This window comes from Hyperolius riggenbachi, chromosome 8 (assembly GCF_040937935.1).
Source record: "Hyperolius riggenbachi isolate aHypRig1 chromosome 8, aHypRig1.pri, whole genome shotgun sequence".
NCBI lineage: Eukaryota > Metazoa > Chordata > Amphibia > Anura > Hyperoliidae > Hyperolius > Hyperolius riggenbachi.
This window is the reverse complement of record NC_090653.1, coordinates 130,118,630-130,132,656: the sequence shown is the minus strand read 5'-3', so window position 1 is coordinate 130,132,656 and position 14,027 is coordinate 130,118,630. Positions and strand designations below refer to the sequence as shown.

At 46.9% G+C, this 14,027-nt stretch overlaps 1 protein-coding gene across 1 annotated transcript in view; it reads left to right on the top strand.

Annotated features, from left to right (window-relative positions):
• The window catches only part of SEPTIN6 (septin 6), a 150,002-nt gene that overhangs the window by 26,009 nt on the left and 109,966 nt on the right, over positions 1-14,027 (top strand). The window lies entirely within an intron of this gene.

Below are 14,027 nucleotides of genomic sequence, written 5' to 3'. Positions count from 1 at the left end.
GCCGGGCCCCCCCGCGGGCGCAGGGGCTGCAGGGCCTATTCCTACGCCCCTGCCCGCAGTGTAGGTTAGCCAGGTCTAGTTGCACTAAGTACAGGTTAGTTAGGTAGCTGCCTCCAGTATAGGTTAGATAGGTAGGTACCCCCTATATAGGTTAGATAGGTAGGTTTCCCCCCCCCCCCAAATCGGAGGCGTCAGCCTCAGGGAGGGCGCCCCAACTTCTCCCTGGGGCCACCCTCCGTGCTCCCCCCTCGGCTGCAGAGTGAGCGCAGCAGGAAGCGCTGTATACCGCAACTCACCTCCCAGTGTTCTAATCGCTGATCACTTGCCGCTGGTCTCCTCCTCTGCATAGACGTTTATAGACACTCTACTTCCTGCTAAACAGAAAGTAGAGTGTGTATAAGTGTCTATGCAGAGGAGGAGACCAGTGGCAAGTGATCGGCGATTGGAACGCAGGGAGGTGAGTTGCTGTATACAGCGCTTCCTGCTGCGCTCACTCTGCAGCTGAGGGGGAAGCACGGAGGGTGGCCCAGAAGAGGGAGGTAGGGAGAGGTCGGGCTGCCCTCCCCACAGCTGCGGCTCCCCTTCCATCATGGCGCCCCCCCCTCAGCACTCAGGGCGGCCGCACGGCCCTAGAAACGGGCTGATCAATAGAGTTCTTGGGGCCCCATTTAAAACTCGCACTGGGGCCCCAAGCTCCTTAGTTATGCCACTAGCCGAAGGTACATCATTCTGTCTGCTGTCCAAACTCCTCCCCTATCCAATGGTGACCTACATGAGGTGGTCAGGGAGAAGCTTGGAGGTGTCCTTCCCACACACTCTCTAGTGAATTTAAAGTGGACCTGAACTCAGAATTTCCTTACTGCTCTAAATGACAGGCAACAGAATAATAACCTTTTAAAGTAAATTCGTTACAACTGATAGAAATCCTGCAATAAATCTGCAGTGTGTTTACTTCCTGCTTTAATGGAAGCAAACATATTGTTTACAAATTAGCAGCTCTGCCCTGGCAGAGGAGATTCCTGAGCTAACACAGCTAAAGAGATCAAATTGGTGATTAGTCAAAGATGAGGGGGAAATAGGCTAAATAAGGCTTTCTCAACCAGGGTCCCTTGAGTACTCTGCAGGGGTTCTATGGCATTTTCCCCCATTGTGGGGGAAGTATAGTAGAGCACATTATAATAGGGGGTACTGTAAAAAGAAGCACTAAATTGGGGGTCAGTATAATAATGAGCACAGCAATAAAAAACACTACGATAAGGAGACTGTATAAAAAGGAGCACTGTAATAAGGGGTTGTGAAATAAACAGCCTCACCTACTTTTATTTATTTATTTATTGTATTTATAAAGCTCCAACATATTATGCAGAGGCTGATTATTTTAAAGACCATGCCTCCTGCAAAATAAATTCAGGGGTTCCTCAAGATCAAACAATTGTTTGCAGGGGTTCCTTGAGCTCCAAAAGTTATTTGCAGGGTTCCTCCAGGGTAAAAAGTTGAGAAAGGCTGCTGTAAATACATACAGGGTACATCCTATATAATAATCTGCCTGTGTCCCTGCGTCCTCCTGGTGCAGGGGGGGCGTGTGTTCTTGTAACGGGCCTAAGGTCTAGTTTCTCTATGTTTTCCTTCTGGCCTGTACAAGAGTTCAGGTCCACTTGTAAAAGGGTTAAATTATTTATTTTCCAATTCCTGTTTTTATGTTGGCGCAGCTGTCAGCTAAAACATAGTGGAACGTGGTGAGTTAATTTGATACAACTACTATACAGTATATACAGTTACATACCTCCCAACTTTTTGAGATGAGAAAGATGGACACTTAAAGGGACCCTGTAGGGGGGTCAGGGGAAAATGAGTTGAAGTTACCCAGGGCTTCTTATGGTCCCCCACAGACATCCTGTGCCCGTGCAGCCACTCCCCAATGCTCTGGCCCCGCCTCTGGTTCCCTTCTGGAATTTCAGACTTTAAAGTCTGAAAACCACTGCGCCTGCGTTGCCGTGTCCTCACTCCCGCTGATGGCACCAGGAGCGTACTGCACAGGCCCGGTATGGTCTGTGCCTGCGCCGTGCGCTCCTGGTGACATCAGGAGAAGCGAGGACACGGCAACGCAGGCACAGTGGTTTTCAGACTTTAAAGTCTGAAATTCCAGAAGTGAACCGGAGGCGGGGCCAGAGCATCGGTGAGTGGCTGCGTGGGCACAGGATGTCTGTGGGGGACCATTAGAAGCCCCGGGTAACTTCAACTCATTTTCCCCCGACCCCCCTACAGTATCCCTTTAAGTGGTGGGGCGTGGCGCCCCACCACACCCCTGATCATGCCCTGCCACGCCCCCCGTCACGCATACCATAAAGATTTCATAAGAAAAATATGTTGTTTTATAATTCTAGCCACACTGCTCCTTTCTAGCCTGGTTCATTTTCCTTCATATTACCATTTTAAAATTAGTAATATATCAATTTAAAAGATGGAAATAAAGTTAAGAGTCAATCAAACTCATTTTTTTAGTAGTGAGATGTATATATTTACACAGAAAGAGGGACAAAGTGTCCTGAAAGAGGGACAAAAGAGGAGGAAAGAGGGACAGGGCTCCCAAAAGAGGGACAGTTGGGTGTTATGCAGTTATATTGAACATTCTGGAGTAGCAATGGCCTTGCCATAACTATCACCGTCCTTTCATGTTTACCTTTATGTTTTTTTTATGTAACCATATAAATGATTTGTCATTCAGAGAAGATTGTGCTCTCTGACCACAGTTTAGCTATTGACAGTTCCACTGTCTTGCTTTGGTTTGGAAGGCGTGTGCAAAATGTCATCATGACTGTATGCTGCTTAAAAGGGAACTATGATAAAAAAGCTTAGTTTTCAAAACTGCACTCACACATGCACACATGATGTACGTGTCAAAGAATAACTATATATTATAAAACTGTAATTTTGACTATGTGGCCATTGAAAGTGGCAGTGCACTTCCCACTTCCTTAGGCTCAGTTCCCACTAGCTGCAAAAAACGTACCAGTTCGATATGTTTTTTGTAGTTTAGCGGAACACAGGAAGTGCTTCCACTTATTGAAAAAAAAAAGAGTTGTTGACCACAATGTGGCAGACGGAACAAGGCCTGCTGGCAGGGCCGGCCCGCTCATGAGGCGGGGTGAAACTTTTGCCTCAGGCGGCAAATTTCTAGGGGCGGCATCCGCCCATCGGTGGGTGCGGGGAGCCGGCCGCCCAGCTGGAGGGGTAGCGGGCAGGACGGGGGTATTGGGCCTAGCGGCGGGGAGGGGGGTCGGACCCCCCCCCCTCCCTCGCCTGGGTCCCCCGTCCTCCGCTCCCCTCCTGCCTTAAATAGATAAGAAGCGCAACTCGTAAGAGGCAGTGGGCGGGGAGGACTCACCTCTTCCTCGCTCGATCCAGCGTGCGCTCCACTGACGTCGCTTCCTGCAACGCCGCCCACTGTATTGTAATACCCCCGCCCTGCCCGCTACCCCTCCAGCTCGGCGGCGGTGGTCCCCCCCACGGGGGGGCGGCGGCAGCAATCATTTTTTCCTCAGGCGGCAAAAAGTCTAGGGCCGGCCCTGCCTGCTGGATTTACATCACAGGAGCCTATAGGCACAGATGTCCTGGCACCCTAGACTTCACCCTCCATGAGCCTACAAACCCCTACAAAACTGCACCACAAGTGTGCTGGCTGGCCCAGCTGTCACTTCTTCCTTACTTCCCTTGCCCATCATAGGTAGCTACAGGTGTCCCTTAGTATTAGGTAGCTAGAGGTGCCCCCGTCTGAAGGCAGATCTCATCAGTGGAATGCTGAGAGCTGGGTGAGTAACTTCTCATTTACACTCTGCTTGGGACTCTATAGGGAAGGAGGGAGGCACCAGTGGAGGGGAGTGAGCTGCCTTTCCATCATCAGGCACCTGTAGGCACGTGTCTACAGTGCCTCATGGTAAATCCGGCTCTGGATGGAATGCAGAATCCCGACCAGCTATTGTTTCCCAGACAAGCTGATGCGTTGCCCATAGCCACCTTTGGAGCAATGCATCCGTCCCTGGAACAGAAACACAACTTTAAAATGGATTGGACACTGAACTGGTTATCTCTGCTCTGTCCAAATCAGAATCAGAATCTTTATTCTCGCCAAGCACTACTGGGTCGTGCCCAGAATTGGGCTTGGCACGTACAGGGGACTTATACAGATACAAATACAGATACAGGATGGAACATGCAGTCAGAAGGAACAAAAAAACAAAAACAGACGCAGGGGGACACAATGAAGCATTAGTTACAATTACAAATGGACTGTTCTCAATGAGAACCGAGCCTAAGGGCTCATTCACACTATGTGCTGCGCTGTCAGTTTTGACGCAACGCACATAGTGTACATGTGAAGTAAAGAAAGTCGAGGCACTGCTGCAGTAAAAAAGAGAGGTACCTTTAATCCACGGTGTTCGGACACAGCGGGGTATACAGTGGGGGTGAGGGGATGCCTGACAGCTGTTTCGCTAAGAAAGCTTCTTCAGAGGCAAAATGTAAGGAACAATTAGACCCAAGTGATGTCCAGCATTAAGTAGCCTCACTTACCACCTCTCGGTAGTTCGCAACGCCCCCAGGATCGCGGACACGGCGTCCCGGCATATAGGCTCCGCCCCCGGAAGTGACGTACACTCTGCTTCAACCTATCGGGAAGCGGCAAGTCTCCCTGCTTCCTGTGTGTCGTCATGAGCCGGGTTATGCGTCACAGCCTGCCCGTTCGCCGGCCAAATCCCAGGTTCTGGTTGCTATAGTGATCATGAGCCATAGCTGTAAACATACAAGGGGACACAACCGTCAGAGTATTCAAACAAAGAAGACACACATTACAAATAGGACCATTATTAGCCACAGAGCTGCTACAAAAATAAAGATCAATAAATATATAAGGATAGAGTATTAATATTAGTACTTAGAAAGAAAGCAATGGAGCTCATTCCTTTCATTAAGCCCAATAGGGCCACAAGCTCCAGTTTCAGATATTAATCTGGCTTCATTCTGGAGCAGAACCTGCTCATGATTGCCTCCCCTATGTGGAATGGGAACCTGCTTTAAACCCATAAACTGCAGTGAGGTGGTATTCCCATTATGGCATTCCCGCATGTGTTTAATAAATCTGCCAGCACCTACGCCTGTCAAAACAGAGTTGACATGCTCCTGGAATCTGGTACATATCATGCGGGTAGTCTGACCTATATAGAATCTGTTGCATGAGCAGACTATCGCATACACCGTATTTTTAGATCGGCAATGCAAAAATTGATCAAACTTAATAAATTTAGTGCCAAGATATGCGCTTTTACCTGTTTTGAACTGTGCACAATGGTTGCAATTTCCGCATCTGAAATTACCAACCGGAGTGTATTTTTGCAACCAGTTCTGCTCATGCACCGATCTACACTCACTGTTGGTGATTACATCACCAATTGTCCGTGCCCTCCTGAAGGAGACCAGCGGTTTATGGCCGGTCACGTCGGATGGGCCCACATTCATCTGAAACTCACACCAATGCTTTTGAACTATTGCCTTAATTCTGTCTGACATCGGAGAATAGTCAAATACACAGGTAAATGGTTGTTTAGCAGATCTTGGACTTCTTATGGCCCTTTTCCTATTAGTCAGCAACTCCTCCCGGTCGCGGGCATCTGCCCTGCGAAATGCCTGATTTAAATCGTTCATGTCATACCCCCTAATGGACAGTCTGATGGCTAATTCTCTACTCTGATGGATGAAATCATCCCTTGTAAAGTTGTTCCTTTTCAGCCGAACAAACTGTCCATAGGGGATAGATTGGATCGTATGTGGAGGGTGGAAACTGGACCGGAGGAGCACGGAATTAGTAGCAGTATCTTTGCGATATCCCCTACTACGTATAAACCTGTTCTCAACATACAGCTCTAAATCCAGGAAATGCAAAGTTGGATTAGCCAGCACCCCTGTGAACTGCATGTTGAGATCGTTACAGTTAATATAGATGAGGAAATCCTCAAACTCACGTACCGTGCCCCTCCAGGTCAGAACCACATCATCCACATAGCGATACCAATGGCCAATTTTCTCCCCAAAGGGGTTTGAAGTCCCAAGGATATATTTTTTCTCCCAAAACCAAAGAAAAAGATTGGAAAACGTCGGGGCTACCGGCGTTCCCATGGCTACTCCGGATCTTTGATGATACCATCTGTCATTGAATAAAAAGACATTATGTGACAACACAAAGCTTAAACATTGCATCAGGTAGTCTACCCAGAGATCTTCCTCCCCACATTCAAGCAGGAGTTCTCCAATCACTTGAACCCCCTGGGATTGGGGAATGCGGGTGTAAAGATTGACTACATCTATGGAGGCCAGGATCTCCTTCTCCCCAAGTTCCACACCCCCAACCTTCCCCAGGGCGTCCAAGGTGTCAGCCAGGTGGGTGCGTACCACCCTCAAAAAAGGTCTTAATTTAAAATCCAAAAATTTGGACAGAGGCTCAGTCAATGAGCCCCTGGCTGACACAATCGGGCGTCCCGGAGGACAAAGCGGGTCCTTGTGGACCTTGGGGAGAAAATACCAAACAGGCTTCCTAGGGTACTCTGGTAGCAAACCCTCCCCCATTCGTTTGGTAATGAGTCCCTTTTCCACTCCCTGTCTCAAAAGGCTTTGCAGGATAGTCCTGTGTTGTGGTATGGGATTGGTTCTCAATTTGGCATAAAAACCATCCGATCCTTCCAATTGTCTAAGAGCTTCCTTGACATAAAACTCCCTAGACATCACAACAAGGTTTCCCCCCTTGTCAGCCTTTTTCAGGACTATTTGCTGGTTATCTCTAAGCCATTCTAAGGCAGCTCTCTCTTCCTTGGTTATATTCGGATCGGTCTCTGGATATATAAGAGCCTGAATGTCCTGAAGGACCCTTCGGTTGAGAATGTCCACTGGTGATCCGGGTGCTGACCTAAACTCCTTGGTAGATTTACAAGGGCGAAACTCCTCATTAGGCAAGGCCATTACATCCACCTGCATTTCAGTTTCAGGGTTGCTCTCAGTCCATAGTTGTTCTAAGTCACGTAGAACTTCCTGATCTCGACTATTATTCAGATTGTGGGCAAAGAAGCCAAGGTTGCTAATGGTCGTATGGCTATTTAAACGAATCTCTTCAGTTGGCATTTCATTCTTCCCCTCCTGCCATAGTGCGATGTTCAACCTACGTATGGTTTTATACCAATCTACCTCAAAGTTGAATTTGTTGAAACTGCAAGTGAGGGAATAGTTGAGGCCTTTCTTAAAGAGACTCTGTAACAAATTGTTTATCTTTATTTCTTCTATGCTATAAGTTCCTATGCCTTTTCTAATGTGGTCTGGCTTACTGCAGCTTTTCCTAATTGCACAGTAGCTGTGTTATCTCTGTTATATGATCTAATCTTCTCTCTATAGTCGGCACAGTCAGGCTGAGGCAGTCAGACTGGAATGTGCAGGGCTGCTTGTGATTAGCTAGAAGCTGTACACACCCCCTGCAGGCTCTGTGTGACTAACACACTCTGCTTAGCTGAGCCTATTAGAAGCTGGTTAGTTTGTTTGTAAACACTGCCTAAAACTGGCAATTACAAGCCAGGTTTGCAGCAGAGAATGGCAGAAACAGCACAGAGGGGACCAGGAGCACATAATGAATAGAATGGTATGCTTTTTATTGTAAGAATTTCAGAGTACAGATTCTCTTTAAGAAGCGATTCACTACCCGTTGGTAGTTGTACCCCAGATAAGTTGATAATTTGGAGGTTTTTGTCAGTCTCAGCCTTTTGGAGATGCTCTATCTCCTCTTGCGTTTTCCCCTCCCATAGGTCCCCCTCCCCCATGTAACTCTTTTGTTCGGGGTTCTGGTGGAACCTGGTCCTTCCTCCTCGTCCTCTTCTGATGGCTCTTCTAAAGGGACCTCGACACATCTTTTCTTTGGAGGGGTTTTCAAGGCAGATTTTGGTTTAGCCTTTGGTTGGGGTTTAGCTTGTTGTTTAGGTTTGCCTCGGCCCTCCTCTGGGCTTGAGTCGCTTCCTGAATCTGTAGTCCAGTAACCTTTGTTATCAAGTGATGGTTTTCTCCTTTTAAACCTGGATCTTCTGTTAGGTTGTCCCCAATCAAATACTTTACCCTCCTTGAAGTCCTGACGATCTCGTCTAAACTTGCCAAGTTTCCTCTGTTTGATATCGTCTTGTATCGGTACCAACCGATTTTCTATTTTTTCCTCAACTTTGGTTATATGGTCAGCAGAAGTAAGTTTCAAGAGCTCTTGTTTGCATAGGGTGATTTCAGCCACCGTACTGTTGTACTCTCGTTCAGTTCTCTTAAGGACAATGGACTGCAGTCTTAAGGCATGCTGTAAATGCTCCTCATCCCATTCCTTCATAAATTCGGCATCATTCCTATACTCGCTTGCCTCCCTATAATTTCGAAAGCCTCTGGATGCTATCGCCTTAGATTCGTAGCGTTTAAGAGTGGCTACAGTCCAAAAAAGTTTAACTTCTTTGTCAGACAGGCGGTTGAGATCTTGCTCAATGACCTTCACCCCCACTGTTTTGCTGGAAGTGGAGCTGGACCCGCTCGCTGTGTCAGTAAAAAATGTCTCCCAATCTGACCTACCAGCTTGGAGGCGTTTCAATTCAGCAACAGTGTCCACAGACGTGCCTGGAGCCTCAACAAACGGTTCCTCACATAGTGTACGATCCACATGGCAACATGAAAGTCCATAGACTTTCATGTTACCATTCACACTACAGGTGTGCGTTCCCATGCGTTACGATGTAACGCTTCTGGGGACATAAAATCACACGACGCACACGTCTCCCGATGGGTACGGCTGCCGGCGCCTGCGCTCTAGCGCTCCCTGACGTACATTCCGTGCGTTGACCGTGCGATGGCAACGCAAGCACGAAATCGTGTTCGTGCTTGCGTTGTGTAGTGTGAATGAGCCCTAAGGGGTGGGGGCTCAGTGCTGGCTTTTTATACAAAACATACAATTTTCCCTGCAGGACTGTGGAAGGAACAGTGTTGCAGTCTAAAATGCTTCCACAGCCTTTGGTCTCTAAAGTGGCTGTTACATTGTAAAAGAGCCTTGCCACTGGAGCTGGAGAGATGACAAGGACCTTTTGAGCTGGGCAGAGAGAAGACATCACTGCTGCTACTTTCCTAGTTCCGCACAGATGGTTTTCACACATGCCGCGCGCTCAATTGTAGTACTGCGCATGTATGAACGGCAGCCATCCAGATCAGACGGCTGCAGCAGCTGTGATGTCTTCACTCTCCCCAGTTTACAAGGTGCTTGCTGGCCCCAATGTAACAGCCACTTTAGGAACTGAGGGCTGTGGAAGGACGTTAGACTTTACCATTAGTCCCTCCACAGCCTCACAGGGTAGACTGTATGCTGTTTATAAAAAGCCAGCACAGAGCCCAGGACCAGGCCAAGGCAGAGGCTAGAAAGGAACCAGTCTGTGTGCGCAGAGCTGTGAGGGCTATCTGTACCACCCACCTTCAGTCATAACAGTGTCGTGAGCAGAGCATCCAGGAAAAATTAGTAACTCAATCCTTGATGCTAGGATCTCTCTTCAGGGTTCGAATCCTGGCTAGGTTCAGTACCTATTCAGTAAGAAGTCCTTGGCAAGACTTCCTAACACTGCAGGGTAGTCCCTTGAGCGCGCCCTTGGTGGCTGCAGCTCTTGAGCACTTTGAGTCCAACAGGAGAAAAGCGCTATACAAATGTTCAGATTCTTCAGCCGTATTGCAGTACCCCCTGTTTAAGACTCCTACAGCGGCATCCCTTATTATGTAGGAGTCATAGAGAGGGGGCGCTACGATGGGGCTGCATTTTGGTGGGGTGGGCTACTTAATACTGCTTGCACATCTGGTTATCTATATGTAGGAGGGGGGAAACCTAATACTGGGGCCACATCTGTCTATCAATACTGGGATGGTGGGCTACCTAATGCTGGGGGCACATCTGGCTACCTATACTGTGTGTGGGGGGAGGGGTACTTAATACTGTGGGCATATTTGCTATCTATACTGTGACGAGCACAATTTGGGGGGGAGACACTTTGGAATATCTGCCTTTGGTGCTGGAGAACATTGTTCTGGCCCTGCCTGAGCCTCCCCGTTGAAAGGGAGTTAAATAGCCCACCGTCCGTCTAAAAGCTCACAGCACTGTCAATTTCCATATAATAGCCACATAGGCAGTGGGCACTGTGTTTAAATTGCAATTTTAAATATAGATAGTTATTATTTGACATTTTATTTTTGAACAGTAACTTTTTTCCTCATAGTTCCCCTTTACATTTGGTTGGGTCAGACTTATCTGAGATGTCTGCTAAAAATAAGCAGCTTTAAATACAGCATAGAGAGGCAAGCACAAATAGATCTAGCAAGTAGTGTTGGCTGTTTGCCTGTGTGTTCACATCAGGAGTCGTGCTTTTGCATTCGCTGGCAAATGCCACCTTTTAGTTGCCTTCACTGGTGATGGTCATGTCTTGGAGAACTCATGGAGAAGCATGTGATCAGTTTGGGCAGGTGACATATATGCAAGTCTCTGACTTGCTTGTCATGATCGTGTGCTAAGGCAGGATGTTATCCCAGCAAGTCAGAACTTTGCAAATCTATCAGCTGATAAAAATTTTCATGCTTCTCCATGAGTTCTCCTAGACATGACCATCACAAGCCTTCACCAGCAGCAAACCCATTGCCCATAATTCCAGCTTTTTTGTTTATTCCTATGAAGATCTAATAAAGCAATTTTGTAAAAGAGCTGTCCTGGATCATTTTGAAGAAGCCATTGCCCATAATTCTTTAAACTAACGTCACCTGGGCTGAGATGACCAATCAGAAGCAGGGCCGGATTTCCGTAAAGGCCGCAGAGGTAATGACCTAGGGCGATAAAATCAGATAAGATAAGAAGGGCGGCTTGACTTGGAGAGAGAAGAGGTCATTTGTCAAAGTAAATCATCTCTTCTGGTCCCGCAGCGCAGCCATTCAGCACCCTGCTCTGCACTAATAGCTGAATTCCAGAGTTCCCCAATCCCTGCATCTCTCTCTCACTTCCTGATGTGTTAAAACAATCAGGTTCAATCATAACGGTCACCTGATAATCCATTCCTTTCTATGATGGACTTACAGATCGATGTGAGAAATACCAGAGATTTACATTACAAAGCAGATAGAACTAAGTTCCGCTGAGTTTTAATGCAGGCATTCCCAAACATCTGTGAACTCTGCAGTTTCTTCACCTCTTTTACAGCTTTGACACTGACCTCAGCAGATGTTAATTTATCTAATCCTAATTTATGACTGTTTTTTCTTTTTTTTTCCTAGCTAGCAGTGGTCTCTTCTGTTCCTTAGTTAACTCTTTCCTGACTCATTTTCTGTCCTCCAGCTCCTACCATCTATGAGACTGCAGGATAAAAAATGCTGTTTTCTTCCCTTTCATTGATACATTGTCAGTTTAAATGACACCTGAGCAGTGGTGCTCATCCAATATTTGGGTATCCAAACTACCCAGATAATCTGAACTTTTTCCACTATTGAAACTTTGATAGCCTTTTCTTAAGTTTCTGTGTGGTCTGCCCAACATACAAGTTAAAAGACTTCTTTGGAGGGAGGCATTTATTTAAGCTTTGTTCTCATGAGGCTCCATTGTGTCCTGCCTAATGTCAGCACTTTATTGTTTTTATAATTTAGTATTGTTGTGTTAAAATTATTTCCCCCCCCCCCTCTCCCCCTCCCTTGTACCCCTTCCCCTGTTAGTCCTTCCCCCATGTCCATTCCTACTTTCTTATTGGGCCCACATAATGTTACTGTAGTCTCTTCACCCTAGACATGTACTTAGTAGGGAGATTATGTGATTCCATGGTAGTCCTTATATGTACATGGATCCTGGTTACAGTGTCCATGTATGTTCCTTTGCCACATATATATATTATGCATCGTATCTTACAATGTGATTGTTTACACATGCTAATGCGTTGTGTACGCCATACACACGTATTTTACTGCGCATTGAACTTTGAGCGCTCCTATTGGTCGCCACCGCTGCCCCGCCTTTCAGCGTGTGACGCATGGCGGCTTCTCTAGCCGCCTACGTCACCATCCGCCCGTCTGGACGCAGAGTGTCCGCGCATGAGCGCGGACGCACAGGCGTCTATCCCACCTAGTCCCCTGTCAGGTCCGCCATGGGCGGATGGATGGGAGGAGATGGTGGTGATTGACGGGCGGAAGGGGGTGGTTTACCAAGGTGGGTGTCGGGGGATGGGAGGGACCCCATTTGAATGTACCTATGAGGCAGCAGCCTCTAAGTTCCCCATCAGGTCCGGCAACTTACGGACCATTATGGTTGGGCATTGTGTTAAGTGTGTGTGATTGGCTGCTGCAGTACCATGCTTGGTATATAAATGTTAGCTTGTACTGTGTATATGTGACATGTATTCAGCATGAGCTTGATAAAGAGGTGATTTCCTCGAAACGTTGCTGTGACCTGCTGAGATGCTTTTATCTAAAAAAAAAAAAACATTATTGAACTGGATGGTGCCGGCTGTCTTTCTACTTTATCAGCTGTAACAAAGAAATGTTTTTATTTAAAGGTTATGTTGTTGCGTATCTTTTAGAGCAGAGAGGAAGTTCTGAGTTCAGGTCCACTATAATTACAACAGAACATCCAAAGTGGGTCTTGATAGGATGTTTGCTACTTACCTGTTCTCTGTTTTGGATGGGCTTCTCTCCATTGCACTGCCCTGCCAGTTGCCACCTGTTTGTGGCTCCGATTGCAGCCAGTCGCACAGAGGACAAAGAAGCAGAGCATGCTCTGTCCACTCGCGCTCCCTGTAATTTCTCGCTCCTGCCCATGGCCGGTACAGTGTTATGCATTCTTGACAAGTACCAGTCATACATCAGCGTCATTTCTCAAGTATGCATGCCCAGAACACTATCGACGGCTGTGCACATTCGGGCAGGAGCGCAAATTACAGGAATTATTTGTTAAATGGGGGGCAGAGCAGCACAACTGAGATGAGCCCATTGAAACCAATGCTCGCTAGTCAGAGTGTTGGACAATTTTTTTTTTTTGGGGGGGGGGGGAGGGGGGGGGGGGCTTGGTGACTGCAGGCCTAGGGCACTGGAAAGTACAAATCCGGCCCTGATCAGAAGAAAGCATGACTGCACATAAGCAGTTGCACTTGCCTTGGGCATTTGTGTGCAAACGTCCGGTCGGAGGTGACAATGCATTTGTGGCTGTGTGCTCGCATTAGAATGTGTCCATTCAAAAATGCACCATGGAAGGTGCTTGTTCACTCAGCAATACTAGCAAGCAGCTGAATGAGGGATCAACACATCCCTGCTAAAGGAACTGTAACTTTTCACATTGTTCTTTATTATGCCATGGCTTACTGATTTATCCTTGATTAGATGTGTAGGCTAAGCATTGATTTTCCTGATCAATTTTTGGCAGATTTTACCATTCCAATCAAATCTGCCCATAATCAACTGCTCCAACATCTGATCGACTTTGGATTGATTTTGTGCAGTTTATTGATTGAAAGTCCAATCAGGCATGTTGGAGAATCTGTGTGTGATGATGATGGGGGATCTATGTCCCATAGCTTTGCACTACATCAAGCAGTACAACAGTTGCAGTTTAATCATTGGTTTATAGATTCTGCAGAAATATAGCAAAATTGAGCTTGCCGTGTATAGTAGGTATCAAACACTATCTGATCGAGTTCCATTCGGATGGGGAATGATGGACTTGGCATATGGTGCCATAATCGACCTGCATATGACTAGTTTAACCATTCACAGGCATGTTTCAGACCCAACTGTCATATTAACATGTTTATACTGGCAGAGATTAAATAAAGGAGGAGGACAGTGCTTTCAGCATAAAAAACAGTGATCAAAGGTTTGCAGGGAGTCCAGTCTGAAGATTCATAGGGTAATTGGATGTATGATGCTGACACAGGCATGAGTCTATTGCCAGGCCCTACAATTTCCCTCTCCAGTGG